This window comes from Prionailurus bengalensis, chromosome B2 (assembly GCF_016509475.1).
Source record: "Prionailurus bengalensis isolate Pbe53 chromosome B2, Fcat_Pben_1.1_paternal_pri, whole genome shotgun sequence".
Lineage (NCBI taxonomy): Eukaryota > Metazoa > Chordata > Mammalia > Carnivora > Felidae > Prionailurus > Prionailurus bengalensis.
Window position 1 is genome coordinate 43531860 of NC_057349.1, and position 14905 is coordinate 43546764.

The window sequence follows — 14905 nt, forward strand, 5'->3', positions numbered from 1 at the left end:
ATCTGATCTCTCAAGTTTTTTTGGTCATTTTTTCTTCTTATCAAAAATTGGTGACTCCATACCCTACCCTTTGCTCAGAGGAACCCTTGAGCACCCCAGGGAGTCGATGGGCCAGTGAAATTTTAACTCTTTATTAGTTGGTGTGACCAGCTTTATCTCAGAAAAATCTGATTTAAAAGGGTTTAATTCAGTCAGTTCTGCAGCCCCAGTGTTGAAGGTTTTTTTTTGCACTATAAGCCCCAGGTTTTTGCAGCATGAGACCTCTGTGGTACCAGAGACTGCTCAAAGTCAACCAAGCCAGGTTCAGGGTTAGGTTAATCTGCACAGGGGGAGAGGCTGCTCTGGTAGTTTCATCGAGGCTCTAGACTCCGCTTCTAGCTTTTTTTCCCAAATGCATCATCAGGCCACAACCATCAGGTCTCATTTCTCTTTCAGGAAGTTTTCTGGTTTGTTGGTGGCCGTGTTTGCGTGTGGGCATTGTGCAATGGTTTGTCAATTTCATCCCGGCTGTATTTACCATAAATTGTAATAATGACCTGGAGCTCCCTTGAAAGGATTTGTCCATCTACGTGATCCCCAGGCCTAATTCTGACCATTTTGCAATGGCAAATAATATCTGCCTGATTGTCACCATTTCAGTTTCGACATCTAATTAGCCCACAAAACTGAGCACGACCAGTGGCTTTGGCTCCTCTCTGGAGCTTCCAGTCCCTGTCCAGTGTGCTGGCACTGTAAACTGAATAGACATTCTTGCTGGTAATTAAGGGTAGATGCTTAATTATGGGAATGCTGGGAAACATTTTGGTCTTAATTTTTTCTGTTTCTCTCAACTTCTTGTGGAGGGACAGCCCCTACCCCAATTTGCTTTCATCTGATTGCATCATATCATCCCAAAGGGTATCTGGGCACTCACTCTTCCATGGCCTTTTATTTGTAGTACTTGGGTTTATGGTTTTCCAGACGCAGGGCGGGGATTAGAGAGGCTGGTTTCTGTGTTTAGCCAGACCCAGTGACAGTGAAGTTGGACAGATTGTTCCAAGTTCCCTAAGCCCTGTCCTTTGAAATTGCTCAACCTTGGAACGGGGTGGCCCGACATTATAATTCCTCGTCCCCCACAGACAGGCCAACCCTGTGTTCTCCCAAACACTCAAAGAACAGCGCATGCTGACTAGCGAGCAGAAGGAGTGAAAAACCGGATTTTTATCCGGGTCACTGAACAATGTTGGGTTCTGATCAGATGATGACACTTGGCCTTGCTCCGCAAACTTGTTATGGAAGGCATGATTGCTTTCGCCAGCCACCCTGGTGAAATAGGTACGGTGCACCTGTTACTCGCAGCACACAACATGAACATGACTCAGGAGGGGCTCAGCAAGTGCCAAAGACTCTTCCCAGATCTCCCTACAATGATGCATGGTGTTGTACTGATAGGCTTGTTGTATATCTCACGTCACTACTGGGGAGAAACTCGGTCTTGAATAGTGTAGGTAGAGGAATGATTGTAAACGTGGAATTTCTACTCACACATCTGTACCACATCGTCTGCCCTGTTGCCTCGATTTCTATCCAATTGTAATAGCTGCTGAGCTATTGGTAACATAAGCTACAGCCTGTTATTGACTTTTGTGGACCGCCTAGTCCTTTATTTTATGTTATTAAATTAATATAATCATCACCGAGCTAGTGATGTGTTTCTGAATAACAGGGTACCAGAAGAGCCAACTTCTTTCATGAGTTTTGGAGCAGGAATGGGGTCCCTTTGCCTATCTAAGGAAGTTTAATACTGGATTATTTTCTTCCTCAGGAGCTGGAAGAGGTGTTTGTGCTAAAACTGATATATGAAGTGTGATTTATGAAATAGCCAAGACTGGCTCGGCCAACAGCAGTTTTGTTTTCAAAACTGGTCTCATGGCAGGGGAAATGAGCAAACTATTTACAATTTAAAAAAAAACCCTGGGATGCCTGAGTGGCTCACTCGGTTAAGATACTGACTCTCCATTTCAGCTCAGGTCAAGAGCTCATGGTTCATGGGTTCGGGCCTCGAGTTGGGTTCTGCGCTGACAGCGTGGAGCCTGTTTGGGATGCTCTGTCTTTCTGCGCCTCCCCTGCTCATGCTGTCTCACCCTCTTTCTCAACAAACAAACAAACAAACAAACAAACAAACCTTTAAGGTTGGGTACATTGTACCACAAACTGCCAAACTAAAAGAAAGTCGACCTCATGATTCTTTATAGAACAGTCTGCAAAATGTGGGTCTCCCATATTCAACAGCCATAGGTTAGGACCCGTTGGGACTCTGGTTCTGGACTGACCTTGATTCTTGATAAAAAGTAGGTCTTCACTAATTTGGACTTACTGATGGAAGTTCAGTCTGATGACTGTAAAGTTGAATTACAGACTTAGTCCAAGTATTTTATGACTATTAGTAATTTAGGCTGCTAATGATGTATCTGTACCGATGAGAACTATATTGTCCCGCCAACAATTACTATGTGTTTTATCCTCCGAACGCTTTAGGTAAGCCAAATGTAACCTTATAAACTTCTTTGTATTCTGGTGTTTTGTAGCTTGTATTCATGTGTATCATTTTTATAGGGCTGCTGTAACAAACTCCGAAAAGGAGGTGGCTGATCACAGCAGAACTTTATCCTCTCACAGTTTTGGAGACTAGAATTCTGACATCAAGATGTTGGCAGGGCCACACTCCCTCCGGAGGCTCTAAGAATCCTTCCTGTCTCTTCCAGCTTCTGGTGGTTTCTGATGTTTCTTGACTTGTTGCAGGGAGCTCCAACTGCTGCCTCCGTGGTCACATGGTGGTCTTCTCTGTCTCTGTGTCTCTGCGTGGCCTCCTATAAGGACACCAGCCACTGGAATTAAGACCCACTTCAATCAAGGAGGACCTCGTCTGCGCACAAGTAATTGCATCTACAAAGATCCTATTTCCAAATAAGGTCACATTCTGAGGCTCAAGGTGAAACGTGGATTTTGAAGGGACCCTATTCAACCCGGGAGATGCAGCTGGCAGAAATGTTCAATTGATTTATTTTTTTTAGAATGTGGAGTTCTATAGCTCAGGCTAGATAAAAATTTGTGAAGAATTATTAAAATGGCTCACATCGAGAAAACTGACAACGTTTGGCCCTGACGAGGATGCAGAAGGATCACAGCTATCCTTCTGCTGGTGGGAATGATGTAGCCACTTCAGAAGATAGTTTGGAAGTTTCTTATAAAGTTAAATATTCATGTATTACACAAGACAGGAATCCCACTCCGAGATATTTAGACTAGAGAAGTTAAGACGGTGACCCCTCAAAGCTTAGATGCAAATTTTAGTAGCAGCTCTGTTCGTAATCATTAAAAACTAGAAACAGCCCAAATGTCCTCAACTGTGAGTAGATAAGCAAATTGTGATATATCCATGAGTGAAATACTATTCACCAATAAGAAGCAATGAAGTGGTGATACATACAATAACATGGGTGAGTCTCAAAAGCATTTTGTAAAGTGAAAGAAGCCAAATACAAATGACTGTTTACTGTTTGATTCCACTTATATGACATTCTAGAAAGGGAAGAAGGATAAGGACAGAAATCAGATTGGTGGTTTCCAGAAGCCTGGGGTGAAGGGAGGGCATTAGCCTCAAAGGGGCACAAGGGAACCTTCTGATGCGAAGGAATTAAAAAAAATTTTTTTTAATGTTTATTTATTTTTGAGAGAGACGGAGACAGAATGCGAGTGGGTTAGGGGCAGAGAGAGAGGGGGACACAGAATCTGAAGCAGGCTTCAGGCTCTGAGCCATCAGCACAGAGCCTGACGCGGGGCTCGAACCCACGAGCTGTGAGATCATGACCTGAGCCGAAGCTGGACGCTCGACCGGCTGAGCCACCCAGGCGCCCCTGATGTGAAGAAATTTTTTAAAAAATACATAATTTATTGTCAAGTTAGCTAACGTACAGTATACAGGGTGCTCTTGATTTCAGGGGTAGATTCCTGTGATTCATCACTTACATACAACACCCAGTGCTCATCCCAACAAGTGCCCTCCTCAATGCCCATCACCCATTTTCCCCTCAGGAATTTTTATTGTGATGGTGGATGCCTGACTGTAAGGTTGTCAAAACTCAGAGAACTCTACACCTGAGAATATTTAACTTTACCATATATAAAGTATACCTCAGTAAACAATAGCAACAAAAAGTTAAGTCCTATTCTGTAATCATCCGCCCGAAAGTTCGCGAATCAGGCCTAGCGGTGTTTGACTTTTTCATTGGTACCTTTTGGTGTGTAGATCAGCATACATATACGTTCAGTCTGTAGGATCTAAGAACTTGCAACTGCAGAAACCCCGTGGGGCCCCTGCTCTGCTGGTTTTCATGTCCTTCCACCTAATGGAGGGAAGTGTGGAAGTTACACAGCAGAGAAACGATTATTATTTTCTAGGCTAGAGCTGGGTGTCATCTGTTGAGTAACTCGATCAGTCTTGCATGTGGTAGTGTCGGGCAGAGGGCACTTGTCTTTCGGTATCTGGTTTGAGGCTTATCTGGAAAGGCACATTCTCAATGCAAAATTGCACGTAGACTCACGGCGTTTGGGGTGAAAACATTTGGTCACGACCACATCCTTAGTTCTTCGTAAAGAATGCATTCCCTAGGAAGCCTCAAAGTACTTAGTTTAACGTCACCGTTTATTTTGACAAGTATTGGCTCATCATGGGTATTATAATCCTGCAAATTCACTGTGAGTTGGGGAAGGGCCTAAAAAATACCGTCCTACACTTAGATCAAAAAAGATATTTTTTCCCGCTCTAGGTATTACCTTCAAAACATAAATGTGGACATCCTTTGTAACTATTATGTTGCTTGAGGGTACACTGGGTTCTTTGGTAAGTGTGACAATATAGCAAGAGGCAAAGCAGGTAGCAATTGCTCTATAGCTTTATGGGTTTCTTGGAGTGGCAGCATGGGGCACATCAGGGCAGGCGTCCCCCTGCCACCTTCCTGCATGGCTCCAACTCCATAATCGGAAATTCATCACTTCACCTTACGGTGTTTTTTGGTTTTTCGTTTTTTTCCCCAGGAGCCATGTCAGATCCACTTCTATTAGCCATTTACTTACACATGTGTGTGACTCAAAGTCTCTCTGAATCCCTCAAAGTAGCATGCTTTGCTGGAGAGAAAGGCTGAGAAGAATGGGTCAGTGGGCTGGGCGTTTTCTTTTGAGAGATGAGTAAATGGACTGGCACCTAGAGGAAGGTGAAAGTGGAAAGAGAAAGTAAGGGGCAGCCCACCCAAAGCTGACATGTCCCATAGCTTGCTCAAAGCTGGCTCTGCTCTTTGACCGTCATTACGCAGCAGGCCGCTGAAAGAAGGTATAAAGCCACAGGCGACAAAGAGGACGCTTGGCTTATGGAGGTTCGAATAGTCTTTGGCCTGGAAAACTCATCTTAAATGTTGAGATTCGTCAGAAAATTCAACATCCTTCTCATAAATTTTCCGATATGACATCCTTGAGAGCTTCTTGACTCTTCAAGTCACTTTCACCTTTATTCATTTACACCTGTTGTCACCTGTTCTCCGATTTCACAAAGGACTCCATCCATCTCCACCTTGCCTGGGTATGAGCCACCTGCTGGCCTAGTTCCTTCTCTGCTCTCTAATGGGGACTCTGTTTCATAGGAGAATCCATCTAGGGTGAATGGCTTGTTGCTGATTTACTCATCTGTTCTTGCTTAGAACTAAAGGTGTATGTTGGGGCACCTGGTTGGTTAAGCGTCCAAGTCTTGATTTCATCTAAGGTTGTGATCTCGTGGTTCGTGAGATGGAACCCTGCGTTGGGCTCTGTGCTGACAGTGTGGAGCTTAGGATTCTCTCTCTCTCTCTCTCTGCCCCCCACTCCTATTCATGCATGTGCTCTCTCTCTCTCAAAACAAATAAATAAACTTAAAGAAAAAGAACTAAAGGCATATGCGTGCCTGAATTCACTGGCCAGAGTGAGCTATGTTGCTCATGGTAGTGGGGCAGAGTAAACTCACTGACCCATCTATAAAGATTTAGCCTACTATTTTCTAAATAACAGCTTCATTGAGGTACAATCCACATAAAATAGAATTCACCCATTTAAAGTATAAAATTCAATGTTAGCCACCATTTAAAGTCTCCTAGGCCTGCTTTAACCAATTGAATATTCATTCATAGGACATGAATAGAATAATGAGACTATTTTACATTTGTATAGCGCTTCATAGTTTTTGATGTATGTTTGGAACACCTTCGCCAATGTTGTTGAGTTTGTTTCTCATGGCCACGCTCTACATTCGGTGAGAATGAGTGTCTTAACCAAAGCTACATATTTAAACATTAGAAAACAGGGCAAAACATGGTATTTTCTACAAGAGAGGAACAGACAGAAGTGATACAGAAATATACAGGACTGAGAAATTAGCTGTGACTGAATTAGACATTGGGATTTCATGGCAATAGTAGGCAATGGAGAGGCTAGTGTTCAAGCACCTTCTTGAAAGACAGGTGGGATTTCAATAAAGTAGATGGAACAGAGAAGACGGCAAGCATTTAAAATCATGAGGTGAGAAAGTTCAAGGTATATTTGGGGGTAGCAAATAGAGACCCCCATACCAAAAGGCCTTGAAAACCGGACCAGGAGTTTGGAGTTGTCCTTGTGGACAGTGGATAGGGGGGCAGATGAAGGTTTTTGCAGAAGGGCACCTTGTCACCAGAGCAGTAAATATCATTTTTCGATCACAAGTGGTGCTAGATGGCACAATGGCCCAGCACACTGAATGTCAAGGTTTAATTGTCATTGAAATGAACATCGCTTCTTTAATTCATTTGGCAGGAATTGCCAGTTCTCATGCCATGGGTCAGGCTCACCCGCTCTTTGGATGCTTGTACTGAAAAATATAAAGTACTTGGGCTTTTGGTTTTGTACACGTTGAGAGTCAGTATGGTTTTCTTTTCTTGTTTTGTTTGTTTGTTTGTTTTTGTTTTTTCTTGTGGTAACATCTATTGGCCCATTCCTAGTTTACTGTGTGTCACATGCTGTCACGTCATGTGTTTTCAGTGCTACCACAATTTTAGGATATGAACCTGTCATTAAAGCAGAGACTTGTGAGTCAGAAGAAATAGGCACGTCAGCACAAATGGGTATATGCTTTCCAGTCGTTTGTGGACGTGACTTCATCGTCACATGCTATAAGTTTGTTTGCACATTTTTTATGAATCATGAAGTCAATAAGAAAGGGGATGGTGTACAAGGCAAGGTGAAAAGGAGAAGGGGCATTTAAAAAAATCCAAGAATGGGTACTATAGCCTCATTGAAAAAAAATATTAAAGTCCACTAGGGAGCCGGATGCAAGAGTAGGAGGGACATAGAAGAGACGGGGACAGTGGGACAATTATAAAGCTGGTATAATGGTCATCTGCACGGGAGGGTAAGTGGGCATGAAATGAAGTAAATAACAGTATTACTAAAATAATACTAACAATATCTATTGTTTAGTGGAAACCAGATACCAGCCACTGTGCCAGGCAATACAACAGCCTTGTGAAACACAAATGACTCTTTTCTTATGACAGCTCAGGAACGGGATCTTGGGGAGACAGAGTAACTCATTTAAGATCGCACAACTAGTACGTGGCAGAACCAGGCTATTAATGCATCTCAGTAAGACCCCAAAGGGTGGACATCAGAGAGATATTCTGGGGACGGACTTGGAATTCAGGCTGACAAGACCTTAGCTCTATAGAAACCAAGCCCATGTGTTTACTGGCAAGGTGTCTGTGGTCTTCAGAGTGGGGAATTCTAAATTTCCTTCTAGACCAGGAGGTTTTCAATGGTATGAATCTGCAGGGTGAAGAGCACAGTGGAGGAGTGCCAGGGCTCAGTCTTGCATCTACGGAAGGAGGATTTGGCATTTTGCCAGTCAGTTTAATAACTCAGTTCCCTTATCAGGTGATATGGAAACGTGGAGCTTTCATAGTCTCTTTCTTCGACAGCCATCACACAGATACTGTGTAAGAGAGAGGTAAGCAAACGGCACTGGAGTGGTCACTCAGAGAGGAGCCATCTTTAGAATTGAAATGACACTGGGTTAAGGATGGTTGCTTTGTATTGAAATAAAAGGTAGAGTACGAGTTTGAAAATCTTGGTGTCTAATTGAATGCGATTCTGCTCACCAAGGTTTATCCAGTCTGAATGTCACCAGCCTGCTCACCAAGGTTTATCCAGCCTGAAATGTCAGCACCAGAGACCAATGCTAAGCCCTCAAATGAGGAGAACAGCAGCAGTTTGTCCCTACCAGAATTTATATCTACACCAGTTACAAATCAATATCTCCATCAAACGGCATCTGGATGTCTAGTCTACCAACGTGGTATCCCGCAAGAACATTTCCTTAGATGAGGGACCAATTTTACTGCCAAGGAGGCAAAACCAGGGCTTCCTGGTTTCACCATATACCTTATCAGCCAGAAGCAGCTGGTCTAGTTGAATAGCACAGTGACCTCTCAGAGAACACACCATGAGGACTAGAGTGTAGTCCTCTGTGTTGGAATATATGTATTAAAATAAGGGCACTATATGGTGCCATATCGTTAATAGTTGGAGTACACAGGTCTAGGAACCAAGGGGTGGAGGTAGGAGTAGTCCCTGTAGCTTTGATCCCAGTGACCCATTTGTGGAATTTGTTCTTTCCACTTTCATAACTTCAGGCTCCACTAGGTTAAAGGTCTTAGTTCCCAGAAAGAGCTATGTCTAGAGTAGCAGACAAATTAGGGGTTCTACTAAATTTGAAGCTGTGTCACCATCGGGCCACTTTGGGCTTCTCACGCCAGTGGATCAGAAAAGAGTTACAGTAATGGGGGGATAATCGACTCTGATTCTCTTGAGGGGAGAGGGTTGATACCATATCATAAAGACAAGGTGGAGTATGCTTAGCTTTTCTATTTTAATCCTTCTGGCTACTGAGAGATTTCCTTCATGTCTGATTTTCCAGTTTACTAATTCATTCTTTAGCTGTATCTATCATGTTCTTTATCTCATTTTTTTTGTGTATTTTTCAGCTATTATACCTTACAAAATTCCATTTTTTAAAAATTTTTTTTTTCAACGTTTATTTATTTTTGGGACAGAGAGAGACAGAGCATGAACGGGGGAGGGGCAGAGAGAGAGGGAGACACAGAATCGGAAACAGGCTCCAGGCTCTGAGCCATCAGCCCAGAGCCCGACGCGGGGCTCGAACTCACGGACCCCGAGATCGTGACCTGGCTGAAGTCGGACGCTTAACCGACTGCGCCACCCAGGCGCCCCAACAAAATTCCATTTTTAATAATTTCTTATTCTTTTTTTTCAATATATGAAATTTATTGTCAAATTCTTATTCTTTATAAAGTAATATTACTTTATTCCTTTAAGAATATTTATCGTGTTTACATAAAATTCTTGACCCTCCTTTTCAATCTTTTGCTTCAGATGGAACATCTTAACAATTTCTGTCCTTTTTTGAATTTGAAACAATTGTATTCCTTAGATACATGGTAATTTTGGACTTCAAACTTAGGGTTTTCTGTATGTTAATACGGAAGTGAGAGGAACTGAAGGCCAGGATTTAACCGAATCTGAATCAACCCTGATGGGTTTAAAAAGGATGGGAGAGAGTCTGAGCCTGAGGGCAGATGCTTTTTCCTATAAACTTATAATTCAAGGCTCTCGAACTTCTATTTACACATCTTTCTACCATCCAGAATGAATTTTTGTGCATGGTGTGAAATAGGGATCCAAGTCGGTATTTTTTTTTTCCCATGTGGATATCCAGTTGTTCCAGCACCGTTTGTTGTAAAGTATTTCCTTTGCCTTTGAATTTTTTTTTTGTTTTTTTTGCCAGAAACAATTTACCATGTACATACCTATTTCTGGACACTCTTCTGGCCCATTGATCTATCTGTATTTCCTTATGCCAATACCACAGGGACTTGGTTACCAAAACTTTATTATACATCTTGAGGTAGGTAAGATGAGTCTTCTGGTATTGTCTTTTTCAAAATTGTTTTGGCTATTTCAGTTCCTTTGCTTTTCATGTAAAGTGTGAGAGCAGCTTGTCCATTTCCTTTTTTTTTTTTTAATTTTTTTAAATGTTTATTTATTTTTGAGACAGAGAGACAGAGCATGAACGGGGGAGAAGCAGAGAGAGAGGGAGACACAGAATCGGAAGCAGGCTCCAGGCTCTGAGCCATCAACCCAGAGCCCGACGCGGGGCTCGAACTCACGGACCGCGAGATCGTGACCCGAGCTGAAGTTGGACGCTTAACCGACTGAGCCACCCAGGCACCCCGCAGCTTGCCCATTTCTATAGAGACGCTGGCCTGGATTGAAATGAAGATTTCATGGAAACTATAGAGAAGTTAGAAAATTGACCTTAACAATATTAAGTATTCCAACCTATGAAGGTGGTAAATAGCCCCAAGTTTCAAAATGAGCAAATGGTTTAGAGAGCCTAAGTGACTTACTAGGGTTATAAAACTAAAGCAGTAGAAACTCTCTTAATATATTCACACCTAATGGACTCACCAGAATCGCCTACCTTCTTCCTTCTGCAAATCATACTGACTGCTACCGCATGGCATTGTAAGTCATGCTGGCTCGTCTCTATTTCCTTCTAACATTTCTGCTTCTGCCAGGTGATTCGAAGGCTTAACCAAAGTCAGCTGTATTTTTCCAGTATCAATTTTTGCCAGTGGTGCTGGCGGTCGTCATTCACTGATTTAAGGAAAAAAATATAAATTCTGACCTAGTAAGTCTGTTTTTGAGGAATTTATCCTGTCAGAGATGGGAAACACAAATTTTGGCATGACATTCACCCAAGTCTTAGTACTAATACTCCTCAATAAGGAACGACCTAAGTGACTCATGAAAAGCAACGGTTAAGAACATTTTGATATTTTCATATGATGGCTACAATTCAGCCATTAAAGAGCATATTTTTGAAGAATATTTAATAATGAGGGGAAATTCTTATGACAAAAGAGAATAGCAGGTTAGGAAACTCTCTATGTAGAAGGATCCTGTTATTTATAATATTTATATTCCTGGTTTTCCAACTACCCTTTGCTGAGTTCTCCATGGTCTTTCATGTTATTTGGGGGGATATTTCCGTTATCACCTCAGTTCTCTGTGTGAGGCACTCGTGTGGTAAAGCTGACACGTCCACACTGACTTCTTACTCCTCCAACCCCGGTGACTTTATTACCAGTGATTCCTTTTCACCACCGTCCTCCCCACCTGTGCCCTCCAGACACATCTCTCTGTGTCCTGTACCATCTCTTTGGATGTTCAAAAATATGAGCTCCTGGAAAGGCCAGTGAAGACAAACTGCCAAAATCTGAAGCAAAGGATATCCTTCTGGAAATTATCTTGATTTGCATATGTAGTCCCTTCCTTAGTAGAGGGACCAGCAAATAAAATCTCTCTCTCTCTCTGTCTCTTTCTTTCAGAACAATTCAATACTGGAGACTCAAGCCACCTCTGCAAGTCCTGCCAGAACGCTGACCCCATACTCTGCCCTTTATGTGCTCCTCTCTCTCCCTCATATGATGCCCTTTATGCTGTTATGAATGCTGTGAAGAACAATCTTGCCATCTCCCATAATTAAGGGCATTTCATGACATTTAATTTCCTCTGTGAGATCTTAGCATTATCAGGTAGAACATTCAGTGATGTGTTTTGCACCCCAGAGCTGGCCATGTGAATTTCTACGTCTTCGAAATGATGTTAGATGAACCCCCTGGCATCCTACACTAACGGTTGTGTCACTCTACTGGGACCACTGTTTATGCCCAAATGATGAGTTCTCTTCCTCCATATCAAACTGGGCAGGAAACAAAATGAACAGGACCGACCTGACCTCAGGATTCTCGTATCTTTTATTCGTTCGTCCATACATTCCCTGAGAAATTTTGAAGTGCGATACATTAGACTCACTGTTTAATCCTTGTCCCATCGGAGGTAGAAAGGAGAGGACTGCAGGCCTGGAGGAAGGGAGAAATGAAATCGGGAGGTCAGTGAGGCTCACACATTCACACCTGGAGGGATGAGTTAGCCTGTGCCATCACTGACTCAGTAAAAGACAGGAAACCGAATGGGTGTCACGGATTGCTACTACACTTTCCCTACAGCTCTTGGACAGGCTGTGAACATGTCTGTTAAAAAAAAAAAGAACAAAAAACCTACAGCTGCAGCATAAACTCATGAAGGGGCCACGAAGAATCCCCAAAGTGATCCGGAGGTGATCCCCTGACGACCTTCCATCTCTGTCCCTCTGTATTGATAGCATTCCAGGACCTGGAAAACACGATTTGCTGGGGGCCTTGACAAAATCTCCCTGGAGGAAGATTAACTAATGGCAGAGCGTCTGTATCAAACGCTTACATAAGCCATTTCCTCCTGTGAATTTCTTTAGTTCTCAGTGACCTGGCTACTATTATCATTCCCCATTTTACACAGGAGGAAACTGGCCCGGAGACATTGAACCGCTTGCCTGGTTCACAGAGCCGCTAGGTGTTGTGTCAGAGCTCAAATGTGACCCTAAGAGGTTTGGCTCCAAAGTGCCACTATCAACTCTGTCCTGCCTCTAGTACATCCTATGATGCTAACAGCCCAAAGATAACTTTTTTTAAATGTTTATTTATTTTCGAGACCGTGGAGACTACTTGAAACACACACACACACACACGCACACACACACACACACAGAGCATGGGTGGGGAAGGGGCAGAGAGAAAGGGAGACACAGAATCTGAAGCAGGCTCTAGGCTCTGAGCTGTCAGCACAGAGCTTGATGTGGGGCTTGAACCCATGGACAGCAATATCATGACCAGAGCTGAAGTCGGATGCTTAACCGACTGAGCCACCCAGGCATCCAAGTGCAAAGATAATTTTTGAAGCAATTAAATAGCTTGCATTTTCTATCTACCACTTCGGCATTTCTTTTAAGTCTATTTACAGTTGATTTCCTTCCTTCCTTCCTTTCTTCCTTCCTTCCTTTCTTCCTTCCTTCCTTCCTTCCTTCCTTCTTCCCTCCCTCCCCTCCCTTTCTCTTCCTTTTCTGGTTTTGTTTCCTTTTGTTTTGCTTTATTTCATTTTGTTTCCTTTCTTTTTCTGAAGTGACTAGTTTTCAACCTATCAATAACATGGGGATGAAATTAGGAATCTCCTAGCTTCACTGGTACATGTTTAACTTGGACTTACTACTTAACGCAAAACTAAATATACAGAAGAGCAAGCTACGTCCTCTGTTGTCAAGCTACACAATCTATTGACAAGAAAAACCAAGAACAAATAATCCCAACCCCTTCTGTAACATTTCTCCCCATTCTCGGGCAAGCATGGTGCTTCCAGAAAGCAATACTATTCACAGCTATAGATGAAATAGCTGAGGTGAGAAATCTAGTCTGGATACATCTCTGTCTACTCTTTACCTGCCTACCGCCTTCAAATTTGTAAAGACCAAACTCATGCCTACCTTCCTCCAGGGAACCTCCGCCTCCCTCAGCCCTGCCTGGATATGCGCCTCTCCCTCGTGTTTCCAGGGTGCCCTGCACACCTCTGCTATTGCATTACAAGTGTTGGTTGGTGCGGCAGGTAGCCAACACTAGGCCTGACAAGCCACACGCGCCCAATAACAGCTCAGTAAAAGTTTACTGAAAAAAAAAAAGTATGAGGGAGTGAGGAGGATCATGTTGAGTTGCCTTGTTGGGTTCTCAACTTTGGTGTCCCTTGTAAATAAGGACGATGCTTCCTTCATAACACCAGGCCTGACACAGCAGTCTTGTTCAATGTTCTGAACTCACTGTTCTTCACCACTTGAGGATGAGACTGTTCATTGAGTGACACAGGGCTTGTGTCCCAATGGTCTGCCACACTTGCCAGCCATGTAGTCACAACAGCTTTTCTACCGACTCATTTCGTTTTTTAGAGGACATGTATCTGGAGTGTTTCCAAGCAGAGAGATTGGCATGCTTAACAGAATGAACAACTTATGTTTGGCTGATAATGATAGGGCAACTAATCCTGTGAGGAGTCCCCGTGGGAAGTCATGGCGGGGGTGGGGGGTGGGGGGGAGACAGTTGTGGAAAGTTCTAGTAGCCAGCCAGGCCAAGCAGTTTGTGCTTTGACCTGTAGGCAAAGGGAGACCATGGAAAGCTTTTGAGTTGTCAAATAACAAGAATATATAGTTACTAGAAGAGATTTTCTTAAGTTTATTTATTTATTATGAGAGAGAAAGAGAGAGAGAGAGAGAACAAGTGGGGGAGGGGCAGAGGGAGAGGGAGAAGGAGAGGGAGAGAGAGAATCCCAAGCAGGTTCCGTGCTCTGTGCTGAGCCTGATGCGGGGCTAGATCTCATAACCATGAGATCCTGACCTGTCCTGAAATCAGGAGTCAGAAGCCCAACCAACTGAGCCACCCAGGAGCCCCTAGAAGAGATATTTTTTTAAAAGAAGCTTAAATGAGTCTATTATCTGCTTGAAATGTATCTTTCAGCCACTGAATTTGGGGCTTTATTGGCAGTCACAGTTTAGTTACCTAAGTAATAGCTCAGTGCCTGTCACACAGTAGGAACACAATAAATATAAACGTATGATGACGTCCAGAAAATTAGTCACTGCAGAAAATAAATCCAAGGAATAATGTTACAAGTGTTTGCAGACCAGAGACATACAGCAAACAGAAAATGTAAACTCCATTTAAGAATCAAAAGGAATGGGGGTGCCTGGGTGGCTCAGTTGGTGAGCCTCTGACTTCGGCTCAGGTCATGATCTCTTGGCTCGTGTGTTTGAGCCCCGCGTCCAGCTCTGTGCTGACAGCTCGGAACCTGGAACCTGCTTTGGAGTCTGTCT